The sequence below is a fragment of the Halyomorpha halys genome, unplaced genomic scaffold (genome assembly GCF_000696795.3).
Source record: "Halyomorpha halys isolate HHAL.00 unplaced genomic scaffold, Hhal_1.1 Scaffold1195.1, whole genome shotgun sequence".
Taxonomy (NCBI): Eukaryota; Metazoa; Arthropoda; class Insecta; order Hemiptera; family Pentatomidae; genus Halyomorpha; species Halyomorpha halys.
Window position 1 is genome coordinate 69,002 of NW_027108820.1, and position 9,236 is coordinate 78,237.

Below are 9,236 nucleotides of genomic sequence, written 5' to 3' on the forward strand. Positions count from 1 at the left end.
TTTTTATTTATTTCCTTAAATGAACAGGCATATAAAATGTAATGATTATTTACAGGGGCTAGTTGTAAATCACCGATGAGCGGCAGGTACACGACTCCTTGGTCGTATTTCGCCAGGCAATGTCGAACGACCACTCCCATGAGATATTACGCAGGAGGAATCAATTCGCATTTTATGGCTATCGGGTCCGACGAGCTAATGGTGGACTCAAATCAGTTTCAAATAAAACAAGAATATCATTGCCGTGGACGCCGCCTACCTATGTAAATGTTCACCACTCCAAACCCGCCCGTCTGTTTTTTTCCCCCTCGGCGTCAGTTTCCACCTTGTTCCTATTGAAATACTTTATAACCCTCCGACAATTAAGACTTTACGGTGCAGACAACTTCTTCCCTTGGAGCCGGATTAGGATTTTATCTCTTTTGCAGACATTATTTTTTATAATTATCTAGCAGGAAGAAAATAAAAACCAATTTAAAGCAGATTGAAATCAGTCGAAATAAACGGATTGGAAAGTAGCTTAAAAATGAGGGTAAAATATTAAATTCAAATGAAGAGTGGTTACAGTATAAAAATGCATTAATCCCTTTCGGCACGTAAGGAATAAGGTTTCTTGCTAATTTGTTTAGGTTCAAAGAGAGTATTTCCGGTTTTAATTTACGAATCAAATTGATATTTTTATGATGTTTTTTGATGATGATATTTTTTCAAATTTTTATGATTCTTTGGGATCTCGTTAAAATATATATTTTTTTAAATAAATATATTGAAGTACAATAGTCCGGATGGTGGTCAATAAAGGCATAAAAATAGAAAAAAAAAACTATTGTAAACCAACATTTTGTCTCACTTTGCAGGGCTTCGTCAGGACTAAATGAAAAAAAAAAAACAAGATTACTTAAAATCAATTATTATGTTTATAAGGTATATAAAAAAATAATTAATAATAACAATATAAGGAAATATACATGTAGGTAAACTGGAAACAAGTTATTAATAAATATAACCAGATGTTATAGAAAATCTAAATATAGATCTAGACAAGTAAATTGTAGGAGACTACTCATTATTAAATAATTGTAGGCGTTATTGTTCATTTTTATCAATTATCTTAATATCTATCATTTACATATTATTATATCTCACCTATACCATATCTACTTCAACTATTTGTTTTACCATTTACCATTTACCAACCTCTTTATCATATTTATATCTAATTTTAATAAGTAGTCTCCAACAATTTATTCGTCAAGATATATATTGAGAACTACCACACCAGGACCCTGTTTCAACGTAAGTATATACAAACTAATACTATTAGTCTTGTGGAGTTATCTTAATTTAATTAAAGAGATTGTGCAATAGTAACTTGTACTCTAGTATTTTTTAATTCTTGTAATATCACTAATAGTTATCCCTATCATAAAAAAATAAGTATTAGTATTATAAAGACATTAGTTCTATACTTGTACTATGAACTAATACTATTAGCTTTCATTACGAGACAGGGCCCTGGTTATATTTATTAGTAACTTGTTTTCAGTCTACCTATATGTATACTTCCTTGTATTGTTATTACTAATCCTTTTATACATACTTTAAAAAATTTATACAGATATACATAACAATTTTTTTGTTAATTCTAAAATGATTGTATCTTCTTTTTTCATTTAGCCTTGACAAAGCCCTAAAAAGTAGGGCGAAAAGTTGGATCACAATAAATATTTTTGTTTTACTATATTGATACCTCAATTGACTGCACTCGAATTAAGTGCACAATAAAAATTGCAGAGAAAAAACTTAGCATTTATACCATTTCATACAAATAATAGAACAAGGTATTTCAAAGAAGTGAGGGCCTTAGTTAATTTCACAGAAAAAAAATTAAACAAAACGCTTAAATAATTTTTGAAAAAAATGAAATACTGAACAACGGATGGATATCTATTTTAATATATAATTTTTATTTTTTACCTAATTTAATAAAACGGATTAATCTTCTTTTCCGATTAGGTAATTAAAATTTTCCTCTTGTCTTAATCTTCTTAGTGTTAATTAATTTGGATTAGGAGGAGTCGGATTCATTAATTTTTTCTTTCTTTCTTACATGATATCATTATTCTTTTGATGAATGGTAGTGAATTTTCTTATCTTAAACTTGCTCAACAACACTATCAATTGTAGGAGCTCGTTTAGACTAGTAAGTGACAACTTTTTATGACGGTGATTGCGATAGCTTATTATGAATCACTGTAAGCTGTATGCACAGTTGGATATAAAATATCGAAGAATACTACAGAATGGCATTTCTTTTTCTTTGCTTAGATCTATCACTTGTTTTTTTTGTTTTTTTGCGTCGTTTTCACTTTTAATCATTTCCGTGGTGTTATTTTCGTAGCAAATATTACCAATACCTACAATTACATACATCAAAAGATCTGATAATCGTAAAGAGTACATCATATTATTTTATAAGATTGTAGAAATTTACTTCCTTGATGTAACACTTCCTGGGTGTTATTGGCTTTGTGAGAGATGTGTTTAAAAATATTCCGTACAAAAAAAAAAGAAAAAAAAAATCGAAGTGAGAATAAATAAATGTCATTGTTTTTGTTATTACCGTTTCTCTTATGTCTTATTAAGAATTATTATTTTAATCTATTTATTTTATCTTAATTTTTTGTTTTTTTTATAAGATTCTAATAACGTCTTTTGTCCCCCCCCCCAATAATTAATTGTTAAAAAAAAATGTTCCTCTTACATTAACCATGTAAGGCCGATCTGGTATTAAATAAATAAATTAATATATTTCAATTAATAACTGAGATACCTAGAAAGAGTTATGTACACCTCAAAACATAACAAGCTCCAAAATCAATAAATAAATAATAAATTAAACCTTGTCTTCTTAAAATTTATTATTTGTAACATAACCCCTTCATTCACTTACTCCTTCAATTACATTATCACATAATCCATGTGATATTAGTGACACTTGAAATTGAAATAGATAATGTTTAAAATCTACAAGTAAGTAGAACAAGTTTTCTCGTTAGATTTTCCCCCTATTTAATATGTTCGAAATCATTTATGAAAAAATTGATAGAACTGACAATTCATTACTCAATAAATATTTTCTATCAGGAATGATACAGTAATAAGGCTCCATTTCGTTTATTAATTTTTTAGTTGTATATGTTACCCCTAAAAGCAAACTTATTTTGGACATCAATGTTCAAAGCAATGAACAGCCCTGATGAAGCCCTGCAAAGTGGGGCGAAATGTCGGACATTAAATAGTTAAAAACTATTTCTTCTTTTTTGATCGCAACCCTGACCATCTTCTTAAATTTAAACTTTTAAAAAATTGTATTAATCAACTTTAATTTTTAATAATGTTGATAAGTATGTAATATTATATGTGGACCATGAACCATATGCATATTTATATACATTATTGGAATCTAAAGAAAGTAACTAAATAAAGATAAAATCTTTTATTGTCCCAAACTTTATGATTGAACGATTGAAAGTAATAATAAGACACCTGTAATCAATGGGCCAATATATAATCAAAACACATATTTGTGAGCCTATGATAAAAAAATCAACAGCACATAGACAATCTCATCAGTCTCTAAAAACAATTGTTAAGTTACAGACACTGTAAATTATATTTAGTGCACATAACTTTGACAATTGAATATAAATTTATAGGCATTAATTGGTTAGACATTATAGGCAGTAAATGGTATGCAACTATTGAAATTAGAATAACATAAAAACACTCTCTAATATGGACCATAATTTAAACATTTAGAATTGCACAAACAATAAAAACTATTGTTACTGAAGTGAAAATGTAACCCATATTAGTGATTTTTTAGAAGTGAAATGATAAACTTATTTACGAAACAACTCAAAAATTGAGATGTGAAAGAAGGACAAAAAATAGAAAATAATCCGGGCTTAAGAAGCTTCTTCCATGAAAGGTACTAAAGACGGGAACACTAATGATGGTAAACATAAAACACTATTAACGATGTAGCCCTGAGGTAAACATAAATACACAGATCTGATATCGATAAAGTAGCCCGACCACTAATCGATACCTCCTAATAGCGCCGCTGGCATCAAAAGAATAAAATGCTAGCCGCTTCTATGTTTATCTACAAAATGGTCCACTACAAATAAATAAATCAGTCAGGCAAGAAGCCATGTGGGCGGGCCTCAGGGCATCAAGTAGTGAAGGTGCCGTATCTTCTACGTATCACCTTGCTTAAGAGGTCGTGTGGTCAGCATTAAGTTCCAAACCCTCTCTGCATACATCCGTCCCAACCCAAATCCTCCCACCTACGCTTCGGTCAACCCCTTAGACGTTTGACGGTCGATTCAGTGTTAACATTCTAGAGCTTCGTTTGTTAGTAATCCCTATTAGCTTACACGCCCATTTTATTCATCACAATGGTATAATCTGAATTATATTCATCTGCCACAATTACCTAAATTCAGCGCTTATCCTTCTAATTTATCGCGGTTAACTCATCGGCCCAAATTAAGAAATAAAGTAACTTATTATTATTTATTTTTTTCGGCTGGCTTCACAGAACTTTTAGATCTTTGGCCACCCAATCAGGCCGTCTTCACACCTGCCTAGCCTATCTTGGGTTTTCAAGTTTGCTGAATGCAGGAGATTTATATTGATTCAGGCAATCCTCTGACCTGGTCACTTGCCTAATATACTGGCATTTAATGTTTTGTAGAGACGTTCTGATGGATTACTTCGAGCCACATGTCTCGCTCCTGCTTGCCTTTATATCATGAGATATTGACTGATCAGTCTTTGTAAGCAGTTTACTGTTCTTCTCCTGCAAGTGTTAAGGCTCTGAGCCCAGATCGCTCCTTTAATTGAACGGGGGGCTTTCCGTTCAGATCTCACAGTCGCATATCAGAGCTGGATTTATCGCCTCATTATACCACCCTTAGCTTCATATTTTCAAATATTTTTCAATATTTCCATATTCTTGACAGAGTGAAGAACGCTCTGTTCGCGCTTGTTATGGGCTGGTCTATCTCAATTCGTTGATCTTTTTTGGATGTTTTTGTGGAATCGAGGTAATTGAAACTGTCTACTTTAGGAAACGATTTGTGGTTCACGCAGACCATAGTAGATGTTAGTGAATTTATTTTGATGAATCTATTTCTCAAAAACCACAAGACGTACAGATGTCTGCCAGCACTCAAATTAAAGTTATAAACGTACTATAAATTAGTAGAAGAATTTATTTTGTCAAATAAAATAAAACCTACTACTCCTACGAAGATAAATGTTACTAACTACTTTATAGTACGTTAAACTAGAACGATTCGGTTCTGTATGTCGAATGGCTATTGAGAAATCTATATTTCTCACATTTTTCAGTACATTTTTTATGAAATCACTTTTTTAAAATCTGAATTATTTACAGTAATTTATATGAAATAAAATGGACTAAAAAAAAAAAAAAATTCTTTATTTGGTTCCTATAACTTTAGACGTTAGTTGAAAAAAAAATGATGATTTTATGCTAGATAATTGACATTATATATATGAGGGATTAGTGGAAGGCAATGGAACGTGGTCGAAGAAAACGGAGTTCAATTTCAGTTCCAGCAGATCATAAAAACATATAGATAAGCCAAAATAATAAATTCATATTTTCAAAAGTTTATTTTCGTAAACATGTGTAATTATCACTTATACCTTATAGTACACCCTTAGTGGTGATATGTTGACAAACTTTGAAGAATACTTGTAATTTTAATAGAAAATAACGATTTAATGATTTTAACAATCTTATAAAATCTACCATTAATGTCTTAATACAACTTGAATGAAGCCACAATCAAATATGATGCTTTTTACCAATAAATAATTATATTCGCTAATTCACTGAGCAATTAATATTTTAAGTCACAACCTGACAAATTTTTTATAGTCACGTTCTTTTAAAAAGCCTTAAACCGAGAAAGAAGTAAGGGTCGAGCATAACTAAGGGGCCTTGAAGAAAAGCCGCCCTTTGTGTTAACTGTAGTGTTTAATATTCTAATATTGGCTGGAGTGGCGTGGCGTTTCCTGGGGCACGCTGTGACGGATCTCTGGCGTTCTTCCGCGCCCCGGGAAATTTTACATCACAGCCAAGCCCTACATCTTTTCTTGACATGCCTTTTTATGCGGCCCTTTCCAAGATGTTCCCTGATATCAAAGAAAATTTTCAATTTTCTGCTTTGTGGGGTAATCATTGTTCGCCAAAATGAAATTAAGAAAAAATAAAAGAATAAAAAAAAGAATAAAAAAAAGGTTAACGCTATAAATATAATATTTTTTTAACCCCCAAGTAATAATTTGTATTCGGTATATGATTCGTAAATTAAAGTGAATTGAAACCTCACCCCTAGTCAATAGAGGATTTGTATAGTTGTAGGCTGCGGAGTCATTTTTAATGTTTTTTCCCTTTTGTATAAAATAATGTAAAATCTCTAAAAAAAAAAACTAACATTCCTGTCTATGGTAAGTAGGGTACGATCATGTACAACTTCAAATAACAAAAAATAAGTTCTAGCAAATCCACAGAACTTTCAGTCTTTTTTTTATCCTACATCTATAAATTTGAAGCGAAAAAGGTGAAAAAGTGAAACAAATTAAAAAAGATTAATTAATTAATTGAATGGTGTCGTAAAAAACTACATAGCTACCGTCATAAAACTCAGATATTCTTGATTTAGCAACTAAAGGATGAATACTTAATGATACTAGTCGTTTATGGTAGAAAAAAAATACTGATCAATTTCCTTGATACAGAAAATATAACTATAAAATAAACATTTAAATCTTCTCTATCAAATACGTTTTTTTAATTGATTTTTATTTAATTATTTATTACATAAGTCCTAATATAATAAAAGATTAAATATTGAACGGAGCAAATAGTTCCTAAAATGAAATACAGAAAGCACAATTGAATACATGCTTAAATTAAATAACTTAATTTAAAAAATAAAAGAACTATAAATAATAAATAAAATTGAAACATTTAAAACTACAAAAAAATATCTATAAAATCTCAAAAATAACAAAAATATTATGAGAAGTTTATTATTTTTTTTTAAAAGTATATAATGAGTAAAAAACATATCATCAAAACAACCTTTTTCCTTTCTAGTATATTCATTCAATATTAATAGGAAGACAATAGAAATAACTATTTTGGACCAAAAGGACATTTTTCTATCCCAGTTCAACACTGCTACATCTAAAAAAAAAAAAGGGTTATTTAGAGATATGTATGTGATCATCAAAATATTTTTTTTTTTTTTTTTTTTACTTAGACTCCATGAAATATGTTTTAATGTGATGCTGAGGTGCCACACAGTATAGAACCTAACATTGTAGCTAAAATTACATGTTTATCTAAAATAACCATTATTTTTTTAGATGTTACCATGTTGTTCTGAGACAGCTGTTTAAGGCCTTCGAATGTCGAATATTATAAATATAGACACTAAAATTAATAATATTTTAAAAGTTCCAGGAAGTTAATTTTTAAATTTATATCTAAAGAAATCACACTGAAATGAGAATTTTATTAGATTCAAAATGAAATTGTTCCAAGAAAACCAGATAATCAACTCTGAAAGTGTTTTTAAAATTTTAAAAATCACTGCTGGAAATTTTCTAATTAAGAAATTTCATATTAAAAATGGGGGCTACACCACAATGAAGATTTGAGATTAGGGTGAACAAGGACAGAATACAATTATTTTATACTATTAATATTGTCAAATATTTTTAAAAATTTATAGTAAAAGCAAGCTTTTTCAAACCTCAGGATTTGACAATTGACAAAATGAATATAAATTTGAACAGAATAATATGCCCAAAACTCTTATATTATAACCATAACTAGAGTAATGTCATATTTTCAAATAACACTTTAAAGCAACAGTATGTTTATATTTATATTGTATGTTTTAACTACCACCTCCGAAAATGAAAAAAAAATTTTTTTTGAAATTTGTTGTTGTTCAAAAAAATTTTTTTCTTGCCGTTAATTGGAATTATTATTAATAAATGCTTCTATCTATCTAAGAAGTAACAATTCCTCTGGTCACAGACCAATATCAGATTAAATCACAGGAAAAACAACTTAAGTTACAACATAGGACTCTAGAGCATCGACTCAGTTAATAATAATCGAGTAATTTTTCACTATAGTTTCACGTTTTTGGCAAAAATTTTCGGAGGATTATTTTCTTTCGGTGACCATTGTTCATATATTTGTATAACTCCTCTACCTTTTATATAATTCTAACTTTAATACAACCGTTGGAAAGCTGAATGCCCTTATAAGGGCGGAACATAAGTATCAAATAAATAAAAACTTTTTGAACGGGTTATTTTATATTAGGTTGCTGATTGCTTAAGTTAGATCAAGTTTGTGCACTTTATAGAGCCCTAAATTTTAGTGCAGATTTGCGGAGTCATGTAGCAGTTATTTTTATTTTTAAAAGGCAGTAAATTATGGCCAAAAAAGTTTGTTTTCCCATTTTTACGAAATTCTTATTTTAAGGTTTCTCTTGAATGTTTGGATTCCGAACATCCCACTCGACTATCCAGCAATGCCATCGTGTGGTTGATGTCTCGTCTTCATTGGAGCGCGGAATATTCTGCTCGGGAGTCTTTCTTGATGTAGAACAGGCTTTTGATCGAGTCTGGCACCCAAGACTGCTATTACAAGATCCGTAAATTCCTACTCCCTACATACTTCCTCATTATCCGTTCTTATCTCTCCGACAAATTATTTCAAGTGAATTGCAATGGCACTTATTCATCCCTATTCTGTCAGTCTGCTGGTGTACCTCAGGGTACACCAAATTACACTTACCCATCGTCGTAAACCCATGACCTCTTGCCCTACAGTATCCTTTAATAATACCCCACCTATTCCTATCGAACAGGTCCGTTACTCATATTATGAGTGCATAATAACTTCATCAATTAATATCTAATTATGTTTTTTATTTAAGCTTAACTATTCTATTTCTTTCTGACCTTCTATCTCACCTAATTGTTTTTTGGAAATTGATAGCTAATATAAATTAAAATACTACATGAGCACTCGTTGGTAAATATCAAGCCAAAATAATGGCATATTTTATTGAAACATAAATATCAGTCGTTTGTCGACCACATCT